This window comes from Corvus kubaryi, unplaced genomic scaffold (genome assembly GCF_017639235.1).
Source record: "Corvus kubaryi isolate FWS band 111438036 unplaced genomic scaffold, C.kubaryi_AGA036_p1.0 37354, whole genome shotgun sequence".
Lineage (NCBI taxonomy): Eukaryota > Metazoa > Chordata > Aves > Passeriformes > Corvidae > Corvus > Corvus kubaryi.
In genome coordinates, this window is record NW_024581116.1 from 15,834,299 (window position 1) to 15,860,345 (window position 26,047).

The 26,047-nt window shown below is 37.0% G+C and overlaps 1 long non-coding RNA gene across 1 annotated transcript in view; it reads right to left on the reverse strand.

The window, feature by feature from the left end:
- Positions 1-20,235, reverse strand: part of LOC121667030 — a 35,502-nt gene extending 15,267 nt beyond the window's left edge. The window contains exon 1 of the long non-coding RNA XR_006016892.1: positions 20,119-20,235. This is a non-coding gene — a long non-coding RNA (uncharacterized LOC121667030). The remainder of the gene's footprint in view (positions 1-20,118) is intronic.
- Positions 20,236-26,047: the final 5,812 nt, after the last annotated feature.

A 26,047-nucleotide genomic window follows, 5' to 3' on the forward strand; every position in this document is an offset into this window, starting at 1 on the left:
ATGGTATTTCATCAGTGCTTTTTTTTTAATCCGACCTCAAAAGACCTTGGTCTGTAACATCATGAACTAACCAACTTTTTGAACTGTCTAACTAGTTAGAGAGGTAAATAATTTTCTTCTCAGTCTAAAATGTTGAATTAAACATCTATCACAGTTGAGAAAATGTGATAGAGGTACTTTTGCAGTCTAGCATCCTAAGTTTAATCATTTCTTCTTTCACAGTTAAATAAGAGCGTGATGTGTGGCAAGTTATATAGAGCAGAATAGCTTTTGTAGCATTAAGAAAATATTTCTCTGTTAGGAAAAAGTTTAGCCAGCATAAAATTCCTAAATTTTAAATAATATATAACCATTTAAATACAAACAAAACAAACAAACAAAAACAGAACTCCAACTCTATCAAAGCAGAATGAAATTTTGAAAGGGCTAAGATTTCAGTCATGTTTGTAAAAATTAAATTCAATCTTGGATTACTTTTTAAATATATTAAAAATTAATCTAAATCAGTTGACTTATTATGTGTCCTAGGGCTTAGAAAGAGGACAGTCTACAGATGAATGCTGCCCTGAGTATTTTTATCTAATTTGTTCTCACTAAAGGAAATTGAAGGGATGTGGATATAAATAATGGATGCTGAGGATCCAGCTAACAGTGGTAAAAAGCAATTCTATTTAAGGTACAGTATAATTTTTCCAATGTTTGAAATTGATTTTAAAGTCATTCATGTATGTATTTGGGCATTTCTAAAAGTATTTAAAGATATACAAGGCTATAAGATTGGCATCCTCCTCCAAAAACCTAGTGTTCTTCTAAGAATACAAGTCAAATTAGTCTATTAAGATATGAGATGTCTATTTTGTAAAAGACAGTAAAACACAGTTAAACTCCTTTCCAATAAAATGTATGGCAGAGACCTAGGCAGGGTTGTATCTCTCTATCTGTAGATCTCCAAGAGTGTGCCAGCAGGCTTTGCACCAGTTCATAACCAGGCATGTAATTCATCCATTCAGCTTCATGCTATAGAGACATGTGCTCTGCAACATCATTTCCATGTTATTTGAGATGGACTAAACTGAAAAATACTGCAGAAAGTCATATTTTGAGGGCCAAAATGCTGAAAAGTAGAGCCCAGGAGGAACTTACAGACAGGTGCTGTGGTATGTGGTGTCTGCTTTAGGACAGACAGACCTTCCTTCAGCAATGTGGATGGGTGCCAGTGGATGAATGCGGACTGTGTTACAAGTGGTATTCCTTTCATTTAGAGGAATTTTTGGACCACAGGATGCTTGTAAGAAACACCCAAGACACTGAGCAGTTGACTTTTGAAAAGATGCAGTCCCATTTTTTTCCAGTAATGAGGAACATCAACGTGGTGACAGTTTGAGTTTGGGAGAACCTGTGGGTTATTTACTATCACAGCTCAATAAACTGTATGGTAATCATGGAATGACAGGGACAATTCAGTTACATTTTTGGAAGATCCCAAACCACATACATCCCCATATAACAAGTGAGACATAGAATATTTTGTCATACAGAGTATCAAGTCTGGTTTGTTGTTCTGGGGTGTTGTTTAACAGAATTATTTTTCATATGGAACAGACTGGAGACACTCACCAGCTCTTATCTGACTTGCCCAGGTACCATTTGAAAATACAGGACTGGAGAATTAGAACAGCCCATTTGCTTACAGTCCTGTCCCTTTAAATTTTGGTTTACGTGCTTTAATTGCTGTTTTGAGGATGGCAGACTACCATTGAAAACCTTGCATTTATTTCCAATAGAGATTTTAAAATGGTAGCTTTTTGTTTAAATTCTGATTTAAGAAGAATGCTAGTTCATATCTACAGCCTGGTTAATATAATGAATTTTATTGAGTAAGGCTGGTTGGTTTATTGGATTAGATATGCATTAGATACCCATTTAATTGAAAATCTCAGTCTGTGTTAGAACATATGCAAAGGTTTCTGGGTGTTTTGTTGACCTAGATTGCTTGGTGACTTTTCTGAAATATTAAAAATAAACAACTTTAGACATAGCTCCAGCTTCTCATTTCTTTGGGTTTGCTACAATTTCATCTTCCCCAAAAGCTAACCAGGGACATTGAGAAAGATAGAAAAACAAGTATAAGGATGGGATAAGCTCTCACTTTCTGACTGGTTCTAGGCAGAGATGGAAAAGCATCATTTTTCCTTTTTGTTTGCCTCCTACTATCCAGTTGTTCTGAAAGAGAAAGGAATGGGTGCAAGACCTGAAGAAATAATACTATTTCTGTATAGAAAGGCCAAGTACCTGGAGATTTTTCTAAACTTCCAGCTTGTAATTTTTGTTTGAGATGTCAGCATTGCAGCTGTATCCTGTTCTCTTTCCAGATAAGCAAGATGGTGTTAAAATTCACTCGTGCCAAAATCACAAGAGTGGTGTATGCACTTCATTGAGCAAGACTATGCTGTTGTAAATGGCTCTAACATAATTTCAGGACTTTGACAGAATAAGGTCTAACTGAAGAAAAATAAGCTACAAAACACAAAACAGAGAGTTATAGCTATTGCCAGATATAGAAGATTGTTACGAGAGAAAGGGTTGGCATACTGGAGAAATGCTAATGCAGTCTGACTTTTTATAACATGAGCTGGCAGACAAATTACAGACCCCTGAAAGGTGCTGACACTGACAGAGGTGGGTACGTGCCTTATACATGGACTCTGGTCTGCTCGTGTTGTGGTCCCCCTGGGAAACAGCGTTGAGGTTTTCAGGGATAGGAAATAGCTAGAGTGTATCTCCTTGGAACTATCAGCTTCAGTGAGCCAAGGGATTTCTCAGCATGTATGAGCAAGGTAACTCTGTGGTAAAGCCCCATGTTAAATTCTAGACCTCAAAGAAACCATTTATTGTGCAGATCTCATAAATTACCTCCAAAACTAGCACCAGTCTTTTCATAGTTTTCTACTAGGGCTAGATGACTGTGTCATCCCATCTTTCTCTGTTTTTCTCATCTAAAATTGTCAGTAGAGCACAAACAATTTGAAGTTTCTGGTTTAAAACTAGAAAAAAAAACATAGTAAGGATATGACCAATACACAAGTACCCTATAAACTTTCTAGGATTTTTTGGTTTGAGTTTTTTTCCTAGTAAGACCTGTTTTAAAGATATTTATTTTTGCAGTTACCTGAAGATGTGCAGCATAACAAGAGGACCAGTGGCTATCCTGTTAAATACTGATCCTATCTAGAGTATTCGCAGCCTCTCAAATAGCCTTCTCTAAGTAACAGCCATCTTTGGTAGTGCTTGAAACCTCTTCAGATTTCAAGAAAAACATTCTGCCACTTGTGATTTTGACAGGAAATGCTTAGGTCTAGCAGAACCCTTGTGGCCCTCACACCAAATCTGTATGTTACAGCTATAATGAGACTATGAAAGCCCAGAGGAAGTAAAGAGCCTGTTTCTTCTCTCAATTAACACCACTTGTATTCTGTGTAACTGTTAACTTTAGTGGAATTGTTCCCAGCTTTCAACTGTGCAAGCAGAAGTACAATCAGACTCCTAATAGCTGGGCTTTGCAGAAGTATACTATGTATGTTTTGTCTCTCCTCAATTAACTCTCCTGTATTAGTTAGGCAATATGTTTCCAGGGCCATGCCTGTCTTTTTGATGATACTGGTGCATAAACAAAGTAGGTGTTTGGGCAGAAAACCTTAAAAACTGGCAAAAGAAAATTTTGAGTCCTATCCAGCTAAAAACATCTATGGTCTTAGAGGTTATGCAAGGCCCTGGCTACAGATACTGGCTGTTCAACAAGTCAAAATATTCAGACACACGTTGGTCTCCAGTCCAAGGTCAAATAAATGTGTCTCTGTGCGTGGTGGAGAAAGTTTAGTAAATGTGAAGGAAAGCAAAATCAGAAAACTTCTATTTGTATCCTGGTGATCCAGGTAAAATTAGAGACTCTTCATACTGGTCACTGTAAGGCAGATTATCACCATGTATTGGATCATTGTTACAGTTAAGATACATAATGTCATAGCCAAAAACTTTTTAAAGTATTTATTCTCACAGCATTCTCATTAGATATAGAAACCCAAAAGAAGTCTCCAAAGTCCAAACATGTCGCATCTACCTTGAGGCATTTGTTTGGGGTGAAGAAGACAGGAATCTTCACACCCAATAAATAGTCAGTGGTTCAGCCCATCTGAATATCCCTGACCCTGTGGGAGCGTTTGGTTTTTTTCTCCATTGACAATCTAATCTTCCATTAGTGCCTAAATTTAATGGAGGAATCCAGACATTAATGATTTTTCCCTGACTTCACCAGGTATAGGAGAGACTACAGCTGAACAGGAGTGACAGTCAAATCTCCTAGGTCTCAGGCTGTAATTACTGAAATGCTTTGCTATTCATCTTCCCTCTAGACAGAATGGGGAGAGTCAAATAAGAATAGAATTGTTGTGTGACCATCCTAAGATGACCCACATCCTATCAGTCACATACATGTATTCTGCTGGTTTTGTTGTTTCCCAGGGGTGTCCCATACATGAATTGGTAGTTCCCATATTTTATTCACTGTTGGAAGCTTATTTGCTCTTGTTACTTCTTATTGCCCAGTTAAGGCTACACAGTCTGTTGGGGGCCACAGGATCTCTGTGAGGGAGTTACTGGAATCTTCTTTCACACCCAGTAATTTCTGTCCAGAGTTTTCTTCAGGTTCTGTCTGGCTTTTTGAAGCAATAACACAAATGTGAAATACTCCCATGACTCTCTCTGTGGGACGAGAGCTTGTTTTGATGTCTGTAATAAAATAGTTTTGTAAGGATTTATAATGTAAAAGCATGAGTGCCATGTATAGCAAAGAAATGCATTTTAAGTGTATGAAATACAGAAAAGAGTTTGATGTAAACAGATATTCTCTACGGTCCAAGCTTCCATGCTGGGAGCCACGTAGTCACAGCAGAATACAAACTGCAAAGACAGCATTTATTCTTTCATTCCAAGATGCTATGATCTTGGTTGTAGATATAACTTACATGATTTCCTTACATTTTTCCAGATGGTATTTATTTCATCTACCTTAGCTTTTAAATTAAACACTTTAAGTCTAAATAAGTTATTCTATGTTCTGTACTCACTGGTCAGGAATGGACATTTGTGGGTGGTGGTGCATCATTGCCTTATCTTTAAATCTATGTTGGGATATTGTCTGCACATGTCTGTATCTTTTTAGGTCTGTATAGGCAGTCCCAAGGCAGAGTGCAATCCACCCCAGAACATCAGAATCTGGACCTCTAATATCTGTCCAAGAAAGAGGAGATATATGGAAACATAAGCAGAGTACCACAGACCGCTGTTATTTGTATAATCAACTAAGTTGAGCTGTCTTCTCAAGCTACACTGACAATTTAAAGATTATCTCAAGTGTCTTGCCGAACAAAACTGGACAGGAACATTGGCAACACAGGACTTCTCAGAGTATACTGACAGATATATCTGGTATTTTGATATTTCAAATGTGCTGAGGTGTTTTTCCTTGGAAAATATAATTAAAGCATTGAATCTCACAACTCAAGTTGGAGGAGTCAGAAAATAAAGGAAGGATTCCAGTCCTTTTACCACGTTCTTGACCACTGACTTGAACAAAATGAAGATCTGTGTCGAGTCCTCATACATTTTTAATATGCACATTTCTTTGGAAAGAAAACATGCTGGGCAACTGCTTGTTATGTAAGACACACACGCATCACAAATGAAGATTTGTTTGTCCTAAAAGCTGGATCTGGATCAACCAAGAACAGAAAGGTGTTAAAACAGTCAATAGTTTTTCTAATTAACATATTTATGGGATTACTGGAGCCCAGAAAACCTACAGGGAATTTGAATAGTACAGATTTGACCAGTTTTGAATAGTAGAGATTTTTCACTTTTGAAATAGTTTCCTTTTATGTATGACTGAAGTTATTTACAAAAACTTTTACAAGACATTTCCCTATTTTCTTCTCAAGCTGCCCAACCTCATAATATTTATAACTAGTTTCACATCTACCCGTTCATTTGATATTGTGCTTCTGATTAGACAGGACAGAATTCTTAACTATCCTAAAATATTATACTGTCAATGCGGGCTCAATAACTTCTTCTAGCAGTACTTTTTCTGAAACTGTGTTTATTAGAGATAGAAATGTTAGAAATATAGTTATGCTTGATAGTAATTTATTTGCTATTGTATTTTGCGTATTACTGTTACCAACTTCATACAAGTCACCTTCATATAAAGTATCTTAAATCAGAAAACTTGTAACCACTACTCTTAATTCAAGACTGTAAGCTTATATTCAGCCATAGAGTCTAGACAATAGTTTATTATTAGTTGATTATATATATATTATCTTCATTTATTATTCAGCTAAAGAAATACAGACAGGCTGAACAGTTGGATCATAAGATGGGAACACACTTCTCTAGAAATCTAACCTGTGCAAAAATATGAGGGACTTCACACAAAACTCATAAAAAACAATTGTTTATGTCTACATGAGGATCTTTAAAGAGCCCAAATTTTCTCCTGAATCAATCATGATGCAGATTGAGTTTCTGAAAAGGATTCAGGTTCTGTACTTCAATTCTGATGCAACAAAGCACAATAAACTGCTTTCAAGCAAACACAAAAAGGAATGGAAGGTCAGATTTCTGAATTAACAGAAGTTTGAACACCATAACTAACATCATGGTTATTAATATGAAAGGGAATAAAATATCATTCTTTTTGAAGTTAATAGCTCCTGTAATGTTCTTATGGAAACGATACAGCATCTGCACTACCCAGATGCTACAGTCTATGGCGATATCTTCTGCTAGAATGCAACTTTGAAGGTCATTGAAGGAAATTGCTCTTTTTCCAAGATGGAGAAAAAGAGATACTGGACTGTCATCTCTTCTCTCAGACATCTCTTGTACGTTTTCTGTTTAACACTCACCAGTAAGACACATCAACAGCTTTAGGAACTGGGATAGAGGCCAGAATTCCTCCACCACTTCATTACAGAGAGAGCCTTAAACATGGGTGTGGGAGGGGTGTCACCTCAATTTTATAATCTCTTCTGCATAAAGGACAGATTCGGTAAGAATGAGGGCAACATAAAGAGCATGCTTTAATCTTTTGTTTAGAGAAGGCTTTGGAAGACTGGACATCGTCATTATGTGGGAACTTGGGCACTGCTGGATTGTGTCCAGAGAAGGACAATGAAGCTGATGAAGAGTCTAGAGAGGAAGCCACATGAGTGGCTTAGGGGAGTTGGGATTATTTAGCCTGGAGAAGAGGAGGTTCAGAGGAGGACTTACTGCTCTCTATCACTATCTGAAAGGATGGTGTAGCCAGGTGGGGATCAGTCTCTTCTCCCAGGTAACCAGTGATAGAGCAAGAGGAAATAGTCTCAAGCTGCACCAGGGAAGGTTCATGTTGGAGAGCAAACAGAATTTCTTCACTGAAAGAGTGGTTAAGAATTGGAACTGGCTGCCCAGGGAAGTGGTGGAGTCACCATCTCCGAAAGTGTTCTAAAGGTGTGTGGATGTGACAGTTGAGGATATGGTTTAGTGTCAAACACAATGGTCATAGGTTATTGTTTGGAATTGATGATCTTGGAGGTCTTTTCCAGCCTCAATGATTTTATGATTCCATGTTCAAACCACTTTGGGGAAGTAACAAGGAAAGACCCAACCCAATTTTTTCTTTCTCAAGCATTGTTCTAACTTTTCATATTTTTACTACCACTTTTGTTGTTTCTGGGAAGATAAATGCGTGTTCTGAAAACTAAGAGAATAAATGTTTATTACATCTTAGTTCTACACCTAAGAGTTCTCACTAGCTGCATGTTGGGTGTCTGCTCCCCAGGAAGTATGAAAAAGACACATTACACTAAGGAAACTGTCATTTGATTTGGGTCCTCTAACTTCAGAGGTACCTGCCAGTGTCCATAAAGACTGATCACTTATCTCAGACTGAATGGCCAGGACTGGTTGACTATTACTAAACAGAGAAATAAACTATCTTCTAAATAAACTATCTTCTAAATCTTCACAAATTACCTGAAGCAAGCCCAATAACAAGTAGTGAAAAGATAGCTCTGAAGTTTCTTCAGGCCAGAAAACTATTTCTTATTCTAATATCCTTTGCCTTGGTCACTCTGACCCCATGAATTCATCACTTAAGATTCAACTACAGGAGCTCTTATGTAAGAATGAAGCCACATACATAAAAAGATTACAACTAATGCAAGAATAGCAATTTAGTAATGCACCATGGACAGTATAAACAAAGATTATTTGAACCTTAGAAAGCCACCTTCCCATGGCTCACCTTAGATTCAATAGAAAGACAAATATTGCCTGAAATCCCTCTCCGTATGATTTCCAAGTTCTTCATCCATTTTAGAAAACTTGGCTGCCCTTTTACTTCATATTCCAATTCACAGTCTCTATCAAAAAGCCCTGCAACTTCCATAGTATCTGTGCCAATATCAGTATAACCAGATAAATTTCTCCAAAAACTGGTCAGCTCTTATAGGAACTAGTGGATTGCCTGTGTGAAATTTCAGAGACATAAAAACTTGTTGAAAGCAATATTTGAAGGTGTCTTGGGGTGACTTTATGATGTGCATCCCATATTGCTGCCCCATGCCTAGAAATTAACTTTGTGCCTTTCTATGCCTTTAAACTGAGCCTGAGAGGGGGAAGGAAAAACTGAGCAAAACTTTTTCAAAGCAGTTTGCAGCTTGTTCAAGGTCACACAGAGATAGAGATTTTTTTTTCATCTGCGGCAGGAGAGCGGGAGGGAAGGAAAGCACCCGGGCTCGCTTTTCTTTCCAGCCAGCTTTTGGCAGGTTTTTTTTCCTCAGCTCCTTTTCCTTTGGAGAGTTGAACTTTTGTTTTCCTGGGACTTTGTGGTTTTTTTCCTTTTCTCTCTGCTGGACTGTTTCAACATCAGAATACATTGGGAGGACTTTCCACCGAGGCTTTGGCCCTGGGGGTGGGCCCACCACCCAGTCCCAGCTCCAAGGAGGGGGAGAGAGAGAGATCTACGGAAGGACTCTGAAATTTTCCCAGGTTTCTTTCAGCAGGACGAGGGGTTTTATTATTTAGCATTATTATCCTTTTCATGTGTGTTTGTTAAATAAATAGTTTTTATCTCTTTCACTTTCCTTCGAGGAAAATTTATTTTTTCCCGAACCTGGTGGGGGAGAGGTGGTTGTGCCTTCTCTCAGAGGATATATTTCTAAATTTGACCAAATGGCACAGAAGGATACCTCACCAAATTCATAGTGCACACACCATTTTGACCCTACCATGTTCAGTAACTCATGGAAGCTTTCCTATCAACTCTGAAACTGAGGAGACATATAGGGAGGGAAGTACAGTGAAATATATTATATTGAGGACAGTGAAGAAGAATATCCTGCAATTCGAAAAGTACTTTAGGTTAGTGATTCTGATTTATACATCTCATTCAAAAGGTAGAGTGAAAAACTGAGCAGCAGTCCCAACCAAGTTATGAGTTCCTGTTTTGTAACTAGAACTGTTTAGATTTCAGGGTAGTTTTTGTTAAGAAGATGTTCTGTGAGGAAAGTCAATGAAAAGTATCTGTATCATCCTATCACAGTGGATTCCACAAATAAAACATGACAGAAAAGAACACAAATACTTCAAATTTGGATTAACAAAATGTCCAAATACTACAAAATAGGCTCCAATATCTATTAGATTAAATAAAAAAATTCATCTCTTTCCCTCACCAACCACTTTTTACCAAAAGTATAATTTTCTGAAAGAATTTATAGTAGCATGATAAATGTTTAAAATTTCAGATTATTTCACTAAACCCGTTATTTTTGCAATTCTGTCTAGAAAGCTAAACTGTCTCTACCAGAATTTCTGAAAACAGATGCAATTAAAAGTCTCTCTAGCTTTCCTATTTCAGAATCTTGTGAAAGTACTATTTTTTTTTAAAAAAGCCCTTTTTATTTTACAAGTGGGGAAAGTTTCCTTTTTAAAATACTGTTTCAGACTTGTTTACAATTTTTATGCAGGGTTAACTGTTTGTTGGCCTATTCCATATCAGCAAAGCTGAGTTATTCAATAACCAGCAAGCAATATACACGAAAACTGTCCCCTGAAATCATATTCATGGAGCATTGGTACCCAATATTATCTCAACTTCCCTTTATTCCCATTACTGATGGGATTTCACTTCTGGTTGTACAGAAAGCTCATTATTCCCAAAGCATCAAAAAAACCCTTTGAAGTAAACAGCGGATGGCCTTTGACCTGTGTTGGTTTGAGAAGTAAGATGGATGAGCTGCCTTGTGAGGTTTCACAGACCTCATACCAATTCTTATTCCACAGCAGAGCAAATAAGTTGCTTCTAACTGTATCTGAGAATTTGAACTTGTGAGTGAGTCCTCAGCCGCTTTTATCCTACTTCTAGGCAGGACTGTCCTTTTCCAATTTTTCAACACAGCATTAGCTTCAAAATGTGTGTCTTAACCTAAAATATTAATTCCTTCCTTGTTCTAACTCCTAGATGCTCTTTCTTCTCTTTTCCTTTACAGTCCTCCTCCCTGATCATCAGCCAAAATAGTTTCTTTTAGATATTTGTTTCACTCAACTTTTACCGCTTAGAAAGGCCAACAACAGCTGAGAATCTTTCTTGATTTTTTCTTCCCTCTGGCCCATTTTGTTGAAGTCCACTTTCCTCAGTCTATTTCGGAGCTACAGCTCCTGAACTCCCTTATTCTGAACTGAAATGAGGAAATACCTTGAGTTGAGGCATCTAAATAGTTTATCAATGCATAAAAATATATCACTGATTTTAATGAACAGAAAATGGATATAAAATTGAAATACCAAACAACATGCTATAGATTTTAATAACTAAATTTTCCTGAAACCATAAATATATGGAAGTATAAACTTCCATGCAAATAAAGAATTAATTTTAAAAAAGCAAAAAAACCAAAAAATAAACCGGTCTGACACTGATCATGAAACTGCAATATTTATCAGAAATTTTTCCATCTGTTTGACTAATCTTTTAAATGGTATGTGTAGTTTATTTAATATAAGTATTAATGAATGTATATTCAATTATAGTAATTAAAACAATAGACCACGGCTTTGGGAAACCCCTAGTAAAAATGTAATTACAAGAAAGAATGCTGAAATTACACAGGAAAACATACTTAAATATGATAAAGATGAAGAATATGGGCCCTATTTTTGATATCCAGCATTTTGAAGAGGATGTTTTATTAACTACCAAAACTTTAAATTTCCTTCATTGTGAATCTTCACATTGGGGAAACACTGCACTGAAATATTTCAGGCAGGAAAATAATTTGATTATTTGATAGAAAAGGGTCTGTGTATTATTATGTATGTTCATTATACAATAAATTTGAGTTCTCTCTCTTCAAAATGACAGTTAACCTGAGATTTCTTCATGGATTCTGTCTACCATAACATGAACTGTGCTCTTTTGCTTGCTTCAGATGGAAACAGTTTTTAGGGCTGTGAGCTGGTAAGTTTCAGAAAAAACAACAAAACCTTTGAAGTGCGAAAAAGTATTTATGGTGAATATAACATAACCCCACCTTCACTTTTCCCAAAAGTAGTTTACCTGCTGTGTCTTTCTGCCACAACTCCATTTTCTCCTGATATTTGTATCCAGAATAGCACAGACCCAGAACTGTACAGACTCAGTAAGGAGAGGAAAAAATATAACTTGAAAGGATATGAAATATGGTCTGTGAGTAACATGGAGAAAGAGAATGGGCAGTAAGGGCTTGTTTTAATTAGAACACATACACCTAAAAAAACTAATCACTGAAAAATTATCAAGGATAAAATCCCCAAATAAAAATGGACATTTCTTTACATGATTAATAGTACATTGTCCCTTAAACATCCACCTGCTGACCCCAGGCTAATCTCTCGTGAGCTTGATTTTCTCCCTTTCCCCCTCCCAATCTAGTTTAAAGCTCTTTCTGTGAGATCTGTTAAGTCCATGAAAAGATTCTTTTGACCTTTTTGGGTCAGGTGTACCCCGTGTGTCGTCAGCAGGCCTGATGTCTTTTAAACTGACCCATGAACAAAAAAACCCCCAAATTCTTCTGATGACACCAGGCTCAGAGCCAGGTATTGATCTGCAGTCTCTTCCTGGCTTTTCACTCATCATTCCCCGCAGTTGGAAGGATAGAGAACACTACTTGTGCTCCTGATCCCTTGGCCTGTCATCCCAAGTTCCTGAGATTTCTCAATTGCTGTTCTTGTGCAACCATCTCTGCCCACCTGAGAAATTAATAATGGAAAATCATCCAAGTCCTGTATCAAGGTATGAAGCTTTCTCTTCATGTCTTCATGTATGTCTCTGTCGCACTCTCTGATACTCCTCAGTCAAGTCCCCTCCTCCTGCAGCTCTGTCAATGAGCAGAAGGGTTCCTCTACCTGGCAGTGCCTCACACACGGATGCTCACTGCTGCTGGCTGAGCTGACAGAAGAGCCAGGCTCACCCTGTAGCACAGTGCTGGGGCGGCAGTGTGTTCCCAACACAACTGTCTGAGAAACCGTGTTTGTTGTGGTGGGTGCAGAGCTTAGAGAGGTCATGGCCTTCTGCCAGGCAGATACTGCTGCTCTCTGGTTAACCCAGCAGAGCCCACTCTGTTTGCCTGCCCTGGTCACAGTGCTCTCCAGGGACTGCTTTCCACATGTGTGGGGACTTGGTCACCACTGCTCCTGATCCCACTCATGTCCCATCAGCCACTGTTGCTCAAGCTGTGGGGTCTTGGCTCCCCTTGAGGTTCCCCTGTTCAGGAAATCCCCTTGGGCACCACACTGGAGCTGGAGAGCTCTGCTGCTGATTGTGCCAGCACTGGGCTGCTCACCTCAGTATATTAGTGACAGAGAAAACCTGTCAACCTTGTTCCAACATACTTAATATGTAATGATGCATCCATAGTACGAATCTAACTGAGTTAGTTTAGCTACTTCTAATTCTAGTCCCTGACTTCAAACCAACCTCTGTTTGTATTTTTAAACACGCTAGCCAGTATATTACTGGAGGAGGTTCAGTGAAAAGGTTATATTCCCTGCTACCATCCTTCCCCCAAGAGCATGGACAGGTGTTTAAGTGAGAAAATGAAGAACAAGCAGAGAAGTTTTGAGAGACTCCAGAGGACTTGTTGAGATAGAATGCACCTTGATACAACACTTCAGTTTTGACTTTTATTGTGAACCACAAGGTAAGAACACGCTTTCCTGGCCATGTGAGTAGGAGATAAGGAAATGATGTTCAGATACTCTCCAAAACCATGACCCTTGCCAGTGACAAAAGGCCTAAAATTAATCCCTGGCACAGTCCTTCCATTCAAAACATTTCATTACTGGTGGAAGAGTAGGGGAAGAATAAGAAGAAGTTTGCAAACCTTGCCTTACATTCCTTTCCAGAAGTACATGATATCCACCCATGTGTGTGAACAGAAGTTTTATTTCATCCTTAATGGAAAGGTCAGAAAAACATACATCTCCTGCACACAAACATGAGTTAGGAACTCATGGTTAGAAGGTTTGCTTGTCTGTCCATGTCATTTGCTGCAGCTACATTAATATAATACATGCAGAATTCAATATTTTATATAATACGAGCTCTTCCACATTACACCAGGTATTGCTAAGTAATTCCCGATAGGTAATAAAAACTGAAAAAAATACATTTTTGACTGAATATTGATTAAGTTTTCAGAAAAGGAAAATATAAGAATTTTATTTCTGTGTGCACAGGTGTACTCAGATGTACAAGAAAATTGAAGTTTAAAGGCAATATTGGAAACTATTTGAGCAGGTTTAAGATGCTGCTGAGGATAAAATAATTCGTAAAATCACTTGGGAGTCTGTTTTTCATTTTACAATCCAGTTTTTATGACCAAACTCCACCAGTACACTTTAAAGGGGAAAGCAGAATTTAAGGACAATGTTTGTATCATTTTAACCAGAACACATGTAGAACCCTTTTTTTCAACAAGGCCATTCAAGCAAAGCACCATAGTTTAAAAAAAAAAAAAAAGCAAGAAAACATGTCCTCTATAAATATACCATTTAGAAAGTATAAGTTTGATCTGCATTGACTGTAACAACATCAGCTTTAATGGAGTTACACAGCAACAGTGTACTTTTTCCATTGTATTAGTTCTTCCACTGCTAAATTTGTAGAGAAGATGTGATTTTCAGTAAGAACAGAAGGGACATCTTATATAATCTGTCATATTCTTATAGAAGTACCTTTTTACCTTTGAATGTAAGTCTTGCACTAGTTTGAGAAGAGTATCATAAAACTAACAGAATACCTATAAATGCATATAACCATAGAGAATGATGTATTTAAGTAGAATCTACTAAATATATTTTATGGCAGATGAAGAAGTATAATCCAAAACATATGATACTGTCTCATTAGTGTTAACTTTATGAAAATGAAAACCATTTGAAATGTTTTTTTAGGTATATTTTTATTTGGACAGTATAGTATATACATCACTACAGAGTTGCAGATTTTCTGAATACAAACATCATCATTCTAATTCTAATAATATTTGTGCACTGTAAAAAAGACCCAAAAAAGCCCACACCTGCTTACATTAAGCCAAAGACCTGTTACTACTTGTGTTTTTGGAAAAAGAGTGAATTATCTTTCCTTTCCACATTGCAAGAGGAAAAAATTGACTCCTCAAAATTGTAAAATTAAATTAGATTAGAGCAGTCAAACCAACAAGAGCAGACCACTTACACATCAAAAGAATAGAAATAATTTATTTATACTTACACATAATTTTATTCTGAAGAATTCTTCGCCTATCCTTGCTGTTACCTATTATTAGAAGTCCTTTGGTGTTGATCATTTTGTGGCACTGCTAAGAGTTTGTCGGAAATGAGTACAGTTAAAATGGTTTATAAAAATACAAAACATTGTTCACTTTTTATGTCTTTGATTCATTGAACTCTATAGGTGAGCTGCCTTAGCTAAACATGATTCCTTATGCATTAATAAAAAATAATTCATCTGAGTCTAGGCAGATCTTGAGCTTTTTGTCCTCATTGGGATACTAAAATTGAAATCCTAGGGGTAAGGATAAATTGAAACTTGAAGAGTCAGCTCCAAAGCTAAAACTTGTTGAGATAAAGCAGACTGTGCCCTACTTCTACCACTGCAACTTTCATAGTCTTTCATCACTGCCTTTCTTCTCAGAGCTCTGGAAAGCAGCTAAACTGGTATCCAGCCAGGAAGCAGAGAGCCTCTCCAAAGCTAATCTCTTGGAGGGGAAGAACAGTGTTATTCTTCAGGGACTATGTATTAGGTTATTCAGCAAGATCTGTTTAATTTTTCTTTTATGTATTATTCATTAGACAAAATGCCCATGACATAGCAGTAAGAAGGTCAGTATGATGGCCTGGGCCAAAATAAAGGTAATTTTTTGCTGGGTTATGTAGCAAAAAGGTGAATAATCAGTGTGACACAAAAAACCCCACAGCTGTATAAAGATGAAGGACAGTGAACCAATTATTGTTAACTAGTAAGGACAGAAGTTTTAATTATCATTTAAGGATGGTTCTGGTATTCCACTATACAGTCTTATGATACAGTCTAATGATTTAATGAGCATTAAAAAGCAAAACATCTGCTAGACAATAGTACACATATGTCTTATTCCTTTTAAAATTGATGTTTGCTCACGGCACAAATGATTATGGAGATTTTTACAGAATCACAGAGTGGGTCAGGTTGGAAGGGACCACAGTGGGTCATCTGGTCCAACCTCCCTGCTCAAGGAGGGTAATCCCAGAGCACATGGCACAGGATTGGGTCCAGGTGGTTCTTGAATATCTCCAGTGAGGGAGACTCCACAGCCTCTCTGGGCAATCTGTTCCAGTGCTTGGTTACCGCCACAGTAAAGAAATTGTTCCTCATGGTCAGGGGGAGCTTCCTGCATATCAGTTTCTGTCCATGACCTCTTGTCCTATTGCTGGGAACTGCCAACCAGAGCCTACCTCCATCCTCTGACACCCCACTTCATCTACTTGTGTACATTGTCATCTTCCCTCTCCAGCTGTCTCTCCTCAAGGCTGAACAGGCCCAGCTCCCTCAGCCTTTACTCATAAGAGAGATGCTCCAGTCTGTTAATCTCATTTGTAGCCCCTCATCGGACCCACTCCAGGTGATCCACATCTCTCTTGTCCTGAGGAGCCCAGAACTGGACACAACATTCCAGATGTGGCATCACCAGGGCTGAGTAGAGTGGCAGCTTGTTTCAGAGACAGATTCATTTACCTAATATTTATGTATAGTTCAGCTTTTATTATTAATAATTTGCAACTTTTCTACTTTGCAAGTTTTGACATTTCAGAGGGAAAGAAGGGCGTTGCTGATGTTAACAGCATGCATACAGGAATTAATTTCTGGTTATATCAGTAGAATAGTAGGTCTGTAATCTCATCTTCAAAATATCACATCTTACTATTGTACAGCATTTTTCTATTTGTACTTGTATTTGAGAGAGTATAGGTCAGTTCTTTCTGAATTTGCTTAAGAACTCTACTTTTAAATAAATCAGGAGTTGTATTTCTCAAAAAATGGAAACTAGTCAAAGATTAAGAGATAAGGAAATATTTAGATCAAGAGAATAGGATATGCTTATTGTGCTGAAAAGTGTATTTGCCTTCCATTTAATTTCAAACATTTTTCCTACTTACTTCAGAAGAAATTATTAGATATTTACATTTTTCTCTTGCTCCTTTAAAAAAAAAGGAATACATTTCCATACATTATAAAAAGTTGTCTTAATTTGATTTCATTTATTATCAAAATAAAACTTAGTTATTCCACAGAATTGGTTTTCCTATTAATAAAATTACAGAATTTATAATCAATCATTATGACCCAGTTAAAGAACTTTTGATTATGTGCAATTTTTTTCTTGCCTCCAGTTAAACAGAAATACTTCCATAGTCTAGAAAATCTCTTTAGCAAAGTTTCTATAGTAAATAAGGATTCTTTTTACACATTATTTATTGGCATGGAGGATGGATTTCAACTGAACACCGGTGTGGCTGTTTACCTTCAAATAAAAACAATCTGCCTGAAGAATATTGTTGAAAAAATGACTGACAAAAATGCCACGAGTATTCTTACACTTGCATCTTTAAAAAACCCACATAAGAAGAAATGTTGAGTTTTTTCTGTGAGGACAATACCAGGGAAATTCAGCAAATTTAAACATGGCAAACAATTTAAACACATGTTCGGGCAATCTGTACAGGTTATTGAAAAGGACCTGAAGAGTCTGTCATTGAAATTGAAGCAAATTGGAAACACTGTCTGATTAAGGACAGCGGCATCCAAATCCTTGTTTTGCAGTTCTATCATTTTGTGTGGTACCTGAGTACACAGAGAAAACCAGCAAAAAGAAATTTCAAGTCTCAGGGTTCAAGAGGAATATATGTAACTGGAAACTAAATCAAAGGTCTCTGGTCTAAACAAAAATATAGCCTTCTTTCTCAGCAAAACAGTTTCTAAGAAATTCTACATGAGCCTGGGACAGAGGAAGAAGGAGACAGCAGAGTCTCTGATTTGTATTTCTGCTCGATTTACTTGAGCAGGATCAAACACACTACTGGCAGACCAAACTGTGAACACTTCTAGTGACCACCTGAATCGTGTTTGCAAGACTTAAGTGAGGCATAGGCCTTTACTGGCTGTCAAAACAAAGATGAATTTCATCGTTTATGAGTAAACCAGGAAGAAATGCAGTAAAAGACATAAATAATTTCTCTAAGGTCTAGTTTTAAATGCAGGATTGTTTGTACTGAAGCAGAAACTGTTGAGGGAAACAAGAAGTTCAATTGACCAAACATTTCTTAAAAATTAAAACAGTTTTTTCCCTTCTGATTCTTCTGTGTGAATATTGGTCTCCTATTGTTTCTGCAGAATTTTGAAAATCAATTTGAGTGGCTTACAAATACAAAATATCTGCAATGTTGTAATCGCTAGATTTAGTTTAGCAGGCTGCAGCTTTCCTGAGAGCTCAGCGGAGCTGCTAAGGGCAGTGTGACCATTTCGCCCTCCGGTAGTCCATTCCGGACGGCTCCGCAGTTTTGCTCCAGCAGCTATCAGTGCTACAACCAGTGGTGGCAAAGGAGGCAGAGAAGGGTCTCCCATGAGGGTTTAAGAAGACTTTAATCACATCTTGTCCTGGCAACCCTCAGAGGCAGAGAGACCTTGTGATCCGGGCTCAGGGGGGTTTTCTCAGGGGCTCAGGGGCAGTACATGGGCAGAGTTGGGGTACAGGAACCAATAGGGAGGGCCCGAGGGAGTGGCCAGGACTAGGGGCAGAGGAAAGCGGGAGAGGGGATATGGGACCAGAAAAGCAGTGGGTAAACAGATCGATCACCACACTGCAACGTGGAAATGGAATAGTGGGGTTTTTTTTCTTGGAATTACCTTTTAGACTACCTGGAATAATGCTGACTAGTAACAGCAGTATCAATACTAATTATGTTAGCATAGGATTCCAATCTTATAACATTTCATAGGTGTCGACAGACCTGTTTGTCATTTCATAGAATTAAGTGGCAATGCATCCCCTGCCTTAGGAAGTTATGAATTGGCACCCCAATTTTTCAGAAGTAATAAGCTATCTGAACAAAGAGCAGACATGTCTATTTTGCATCCAAATGCTTGCTTTAACATTTTGGCATTAGTAGCCTTGTGCCTGGTGTGTAGCTTGTGAGCTTACACTGTCACTTGTATTTTGTTCTTATTTTGTAGTTCTTTATGTGAAAAAAAATGGCAAGAGTTGGTATGGGTAGGATAGAAAATATTAATTTCTGTGTAATTTTCTGTGTTTACGCAAACAATAGAAAACAAAGTGCATTTTTATAGAAGAGCCGCATAATGGCTACATATGTAGTTAATAATAAGAAAAAACAAAAAACACCAAAATTGTCACAAAAAATATTAAACTAGACTGTGATTTTCTTCTCTTAACTTTACAGCTGAAGACAATCAAAGATCAGCACCATCCACACCCATGAATCCTCCTCAGATTACAAAATGGGATTTGGTGACAATCCTGCACATGATGTTTAGTCATACAAGAGAGGTTTAGGTTAAACCAAATCCCAGTACTTGCCATCTCTTTCAGTAAAGGCTACAAGGTTCTACAATTTTATGGAAATTAAATCATGCTTCTAGATCATAACTTCATTAGGCTACTAGCTCAGTGGACTATATCTGTCAAGGGCCACTAAAGAGAGAGCAGAGCAGATCTGAGAGCTTGTGTCTTGTTGGAGTGAAAGCTCCTCTGGACTCGGGCCCAGAGGAAAGCCAAAGCACAGGGGTTGAATTAAAACCTTTGGATAAGCTGAGATACATGAAGTCACACCAAAGTGAAACAGAAATATAGATTTTGAACTTTTAGTAGAAATATATGCTAAGTGCCTTAAACATTAAAAAGCTGCAGCAGAGACCTTAAACACAGTTCTTACTGCAGCAGTGTTACCTTTTCACAGAATTCTTTACTTCAGACAAAATATAGATAGAACTATACTGTTCACATTTTTTAGATAGAGTGTTCACATGAACAATAAGAGCTGATAGAAACTGTATTTGCAAATCTGTGTAATACCTATGTAGCACTTGTGTAAGACTTACGACTGTTAGAATTAGACCAAGATAGGTTAAGAAAAGGAAAACTAGAATCATGTGTTAATCTTATTGGTCAATTAACAAATATAATCCACACTTCTGTAAGAAAAAATTATAGAGCATATAGAATTAGAAGAAGAAGCTGGGTTTTGCCAGCTGTTGCTGTTGCTGCTTGGCTTTATCATGTAACCCCCTTTGAACTCTGCCTTTAAGAAAGCTATGGGACTATGAAATAAAGAACTTAGCAGAACAGCAGCCTCCTCTGCTCTTCTACCCTGGCCCAAGAAGGAAGGGTAACCCATCCAAGCTCAACAGTGTCTCTCCGCAGGGTCAAATGTGCACACAGAGATCTTGAAGCTGTATTACCAAAGCTGAGCATGTACCTTGGAGATGACTGATCCTGGCCAACTTCCAAACACTGGCACAGCCATTCACTCTTGCCCTTCTCACACAGGATGGGGTAAAACAAGAATAAGGTTGAAAGGCTTGTGGATCTCGATAATGACAATTTGATAATGAAAGCGAAACTGTGCACAGCAAAGCAGTAAGAGGAATTTGCTCACTACTTCCTGTTAGCCCCTTTCTGGAAAGCAGGGCCTCAATACACAATAACAATTGCTTCAGAACACAAATGCAAGAGGCACAGACTTTCCCCCTTTCTTCTCCTTTCCCACATCTTATCATACTGAATATCCCTTTGGGTCAGTATGGGTCAGCTTCCCCCTCCCAACTTTTTGCCCACTCCTTCACTAAGAGATAAAAGGGAGGAGGTAGCAGCGAGGGAAGGAGAGCAATCCCTGACTGTGTTCAAGTAATATTTAGTAACAGCCAAAACATTGATGAGATAACAGCACTGTTTTAGACACCAGTTCAAAGGAGAGAAACATATGGGCTGCTATGAAGAAAATTAACTCCATGCCAGCCAGACCTGGCACATACTCCATGAAACCAGAGGGTAGTAAGTTCACCTCTGTGCCCTAAGATGGAAAAAAACCTGAATGATCTTGTTGCCATACATGAAACAGCTGAAAGAAGGGAAGAAGCAAGTGTAAAGAAGTCCCAGAGGTCTCCTGCTTCACTGAATGGTTGGAAAAAGTTATTTAAAGTTGTGCCTGAAGCTATGTGCAAATGTTGTGCTAATGCTCAATGTCTGCTAATTTAGAAAATTGTACAGTTGTCTGTCCAAGAAACCTGCTGGCAGCTGTTACTACTGCCCACATTTGTGATAGATCATGAGGCTGTTAAACATAACACTGTAAAGGCATTTTTCTTCCAAAAGTATGTCAGGTGTGAGATTCTGGTTTTCAATTAAAGTTGAGGTCCAGGAAAAAAATATTCTGTTTTTTTTTTTAAAGAAGTCCTCCTAACTTAACAGCCAGTGGTGTGTGCATACATTCCTGAGCATTGCTGTCACCTAGCTGGGCTCATCCCACCACAAAAACCTGCTGCTCCTGTTCCCCACATCAACTTCACAGTCCTGCAAACAATTCTGCTTGTATGAACAGTTCTACTTTGAACTGGAGAACAGCCTCAGTGAATTTGGGAAGCCCAGAGTTATACATATCAGGGCTCTAGTGGCATACTGAGGAGAGATAATACAGGAAAGAAATTATACAGGCATAGAAGCAAGGGAGAAGGCCTATTAGGGAAAAAAATTAAAAGAAAATACATTTAGTTATTTATTTAAGTTGCCCAAAAAATATTCTAGCTAGCACTTAAAGCAGACAAGCTGCCTGAGACAAGGACAAAAATGCCTGACATACGAAATAGACACTCATGTGCAATAAAGATTTCAGTAGTTTTACTTATAATTAGCGCTACAGTGGATACCATCTTTAAATTAAGCCCTTCATGGTTTATACTTCCAATTCTATATATTTATATCCTTATATTTAATAGGAAAGTGCACTGATTAACCTCTGATCTTTCCTTCATCAAGGTGTCAATGCTTTAGCACAATATTTTCTGAAAGTGTAGCAATTGCTGTGAATTGAAGTTACCTTTTGAAAGTTCTTAAAAGTAGAAACTACAAAGATGTTTAAACTAGACTGTCCTCTTGTTGTTCTGATTATTTTGATTAGAAGTGCAGCCTGTGTGCATCCTGTTTTGAAATGCAAGCTTTTTATACTGCAACATTCACATCTATTGCTAATGTCAATGACAGGTGTCATTCTAGGACTTAGGAATTACATATTTGTACAGCTAGAATGTGCACAAGCTACAGGTTTCTAAAAGTTATTTAGTTTTAATATAAATAATGTTTAAGTTGTAGTCTGCTTGTAGAATCACCAGTCTTTTCTGTGGAGTAGGAATTCTTACAAAGGGAAAGATGTCTTATTAATGTAAAGACAAGTATGTAATCATATTAAAATCATAATTTTAATAATCAAAAATATTTCATGTGTCATAAAGAATAAAAGATCACCCTGTGGAGATAGTCTGATCTAATTAGCTACAGAATTTTCCAAAATTTAGTCCTATTAGAAGTAAGGCTTATCTTTTAAAAGAGTACCTAGTTATAGCATAAGAATTTATTATGAATAAGATGAAGAATCCAAATGCAGAAGCCCTGGTAAATTGTTCCATAGGGAATTGTTCCCTGACTATCAGAAAGTCACAACTACTCTTTTCTAGTGCAAATTTATCTAACTTCTTCCAAGGAGTAGGTGTTAATATATATTTAATATATATATATATATAATATATAATATTATATATATAATAATATTATTATTATAAATATAAATATTTAATATTTATTTAATATAAATTATAAATATAATAATATATATATAATATATATATAATATATATATAATATATAAATTAAAAGAGGTCATTTTCTTTGAAATTCTTTACTGGGTGTGACTGTGTCCTACTTCAGCCATTAATTTCTAGTGAAAACACTGAATTTTGAACTATTTTTAAAAAACTACCCACTCAGTAATGGGTAGTATTTTCCTTCAAATAAGCAGCTTTCAAAGACCTAAATGGATAAAGCCCTCATAAACCTGGTCTGATACCATAGCTCACTCTGACTTCAGCAGAAGGTTAGAGACCTTCGATATTGAATTATCTCATGAATGTTTAACCTCATGACCTTTGTCAGTTTCCAGAGTGTTGACGCCATACTTTCTCAGGTTCATCTTAGCAGTTAAATGAGAGAATGTATATATATATATTTGACAGCTCTTGTCAGTATACATATTTGACATATCATTTGAACTAACAGAGAAGAATTGAAAGCTTGACTTCCCTGAAATTAATTTCATTAATTAGCACTGGTCTACTTACTTCAGTGGTAATTTTTTAGACAACACACTTTTCCAAAATACATCCCCAAATTAGTGAAGCTTATAACTCTTCCTTATTTGAAGGAAGGTTAAACATAAGCTATGCTACATCCCAATTATACTCTCCTGGGACATAATAAATGGGATTTAAATTGTAAACAGAGATTTATGCACTTCTTGTGCAGGAAAATTTTTATCCATACATGTTTTTTCACTGACATTGCTCATAGAGAAAAGGTCTCTGGACTTAAAATGAAGATGATAATGAAGAAAGAGTGAGTACTAGATAATTTAACCACATGAATATACTGCAAAAGCAAGTCCATATGTATTAACCCTGTCACAAGAAAGCTGTAATCTTTTGGTTTTCTGTTTAACATCAACTTGAAGAGTGCTAGTTGATAAAAAAACCTTTAGAGAATGAAAACTGAAACCAGAAAGCTAGACATGATAATAATGGTCCATGGTTATCTATTGTACTAAAAAAGGATTTAAATCATAAACAAAACTGTAGTAGAATGATCTGCCTGGGTAAAATTATGTGACCTGCCTGGGCTTTCTAATGGGCTATGACTCTCTATCCAAAATATAGAATAGAATTCAGCCATCTTCGTCTCTGTGCTCAAATGTTCCCTGTAAGGTTGGTTAAGCTGTAACAGATGATGAAAGCAAATTAATTGAATTTCTACATATCAGATGGTCCATCAGTAAGGAGAAAATCACAAACATAAGAGAATAAATGAGCAGTGTGATTAAAATGCTATCCGTATGCTTGAAAAAATCCTAGCAAATTTAGGAATGTTAGAAGTTTCAAGATTGCCTCTATCCTCAGACTAAGGTGGTAAATCACAATATCTGTAAAAGCAGAATGAGCATCCTCAGACTGCTCAGTGTATAACACCACCGCTAGCAATTTTATGTCACTTTTCAATGAAACTGCTCCAAGCATTTTAAACAGGACACCCTGTTTCATTCGTTTTATTTTACAGTTTATGGAACAAACATAGTGAGAAAGTGGCAAAAAAAAAAAAAAAAGATGGGAACAAGGCCACTACTGAGTTCTTACAACTCCAAATTCAGCTGTTCTTAGGCTGCCTTTCAGCCATCCTGAAGATGTAGACTGTCCAGAAAGGAGAGACATAAATCTTTATGTGCTTCTCTTATGGCTTTAGGAGTATATGTATGCAGTAGTTTCAGTACATATGTGTACATGGATAGGAGAATCCATAACAAAATTGCTGCAGTGATGAGAAGTGGATTTGGTATGAGCCGATCTTTGCACCTACTTCCCACTCTGGCGCTGTCCCACAGCAGCCCTGCAGTCAGCACTCTGTAGACACAGCCAGCACACTACATCTGGCTTTGGGATCCAGTGGGAGAAGGAAATCAGTAAACAGTAGGGAGTTCAGCGAAGGACTAACCAAGATGGTCAGGGAGGAGGGCACTTGCGCTGTGAGGAGAGGCTGAGGTACCTGTGCTATTTCAGCTGTCATATTGTAAGGGAAAATATTCTGGTTTTAATCAGAAAAATATTATCATATATGCAGGCTTTGTGGAATGTGAAGGTCTTGTTAACATCATGATACCATTAATAAATAAAAATATACATTCCTTTACCTACTCTGCTCATAACGTGTAAGTTACTGTGTCAGCCGTTTTAGCTACTAATGACTCGGGATGTATAAAAAGGAATTTAATGGCACTTAGAAAATCACAAGCCAGAGCCTGGAATAGGTTTTTTGTTAGCCTGGAAGCAGAGATTTTCATCATGGGGGAAAGAAAATAAAAAAAAAAAATAAAAGAGGTTTTTTTCATATAAGTCTATTGTTTGTAGCAAAAATTACAGAAGAACAAAACAGTACAGGAATTAAAAGTATAGAATGAAAAAATTAATGTCTATTCCATGTTCAACACTGTAAATATTTCAATGCTATTGAAACTACAAATTTTAAAGTAAAACAAAACAAAAAAATCTACTCCTAGACACCTCATTATTACAAATGTATGCATGATAAATATAACATGCAGTAAGTAATTGACAGATAGTGTTTAAAATTACATGCTCTACAGCAAAATGTTTAGAAAGGCATCTATGCAAATCTTGTCTAGACCTTACTCTTGAAAATACCTAAGCACATGTATACCTGTACCTGTGAAAAATGGCTCAAATGTGTTAAGCTATTAAGCTTACAACAATGAAATAAAAAAATGACAAGAGAAGCATTTATATATAGCAGGAATCAGAAGATAAAGAAATGATGTCTTTAGACTACTGACTTAGGTACAACACTCCTTTAATTTCCATGAAATTCTGCAGAAGTAGAATACCTGTGTATGGCTGCAGTATCATGCCTGAAGTCTACACAATTAACAAGTGATAAAAACTTGATCTATCACATACTTCTAGAGGAAAGTATATTTTCTAAGAGGAAATGGGAATTAAAAGTGGACCTTCAGTATGTAGGGAGCTGTGAAAGTCCAGTATCAAATATGCTGGATTAACTGAACACAGTGCAACTGTTCTGAGTATATGTAGCATTGCTGAAGAATTAGACTTCTGTGCCTGTGTGCAGACACTCCATATTGCACCTGTGCTATTTCATTTTTCTCTGTCTACTCATATTTGAACCCCAGACTGTGACTGATTCCATCAAGATAGCTCTGCTTGTGAAACTCTGTCTTTACTCCTGAGTTACTTATCAACTTCATTTCTTTATAGACAATTGTTTCAGAGAAATAAATAACACTGCAGTTTAGACCTTAACAATAATACTATTGGTGTACAATACTAATGTAAAAAAAAAAAATTAAACATGTATATGCAGTTTTTTACAGTATAAAATGGGGTATTGAAAGCAAATATTTCTTGGTATTGTTTGGATTATGTAGGCTGTTAAAACTTATGATTAGTTATGTACCTTAACAATAGGTAAACCATTAAGTAGATAATGGAGACCAACACACACACCATGTAATTATTACTTCACAGAGGATGTAAGAACTACAGTGTCAGAAACTG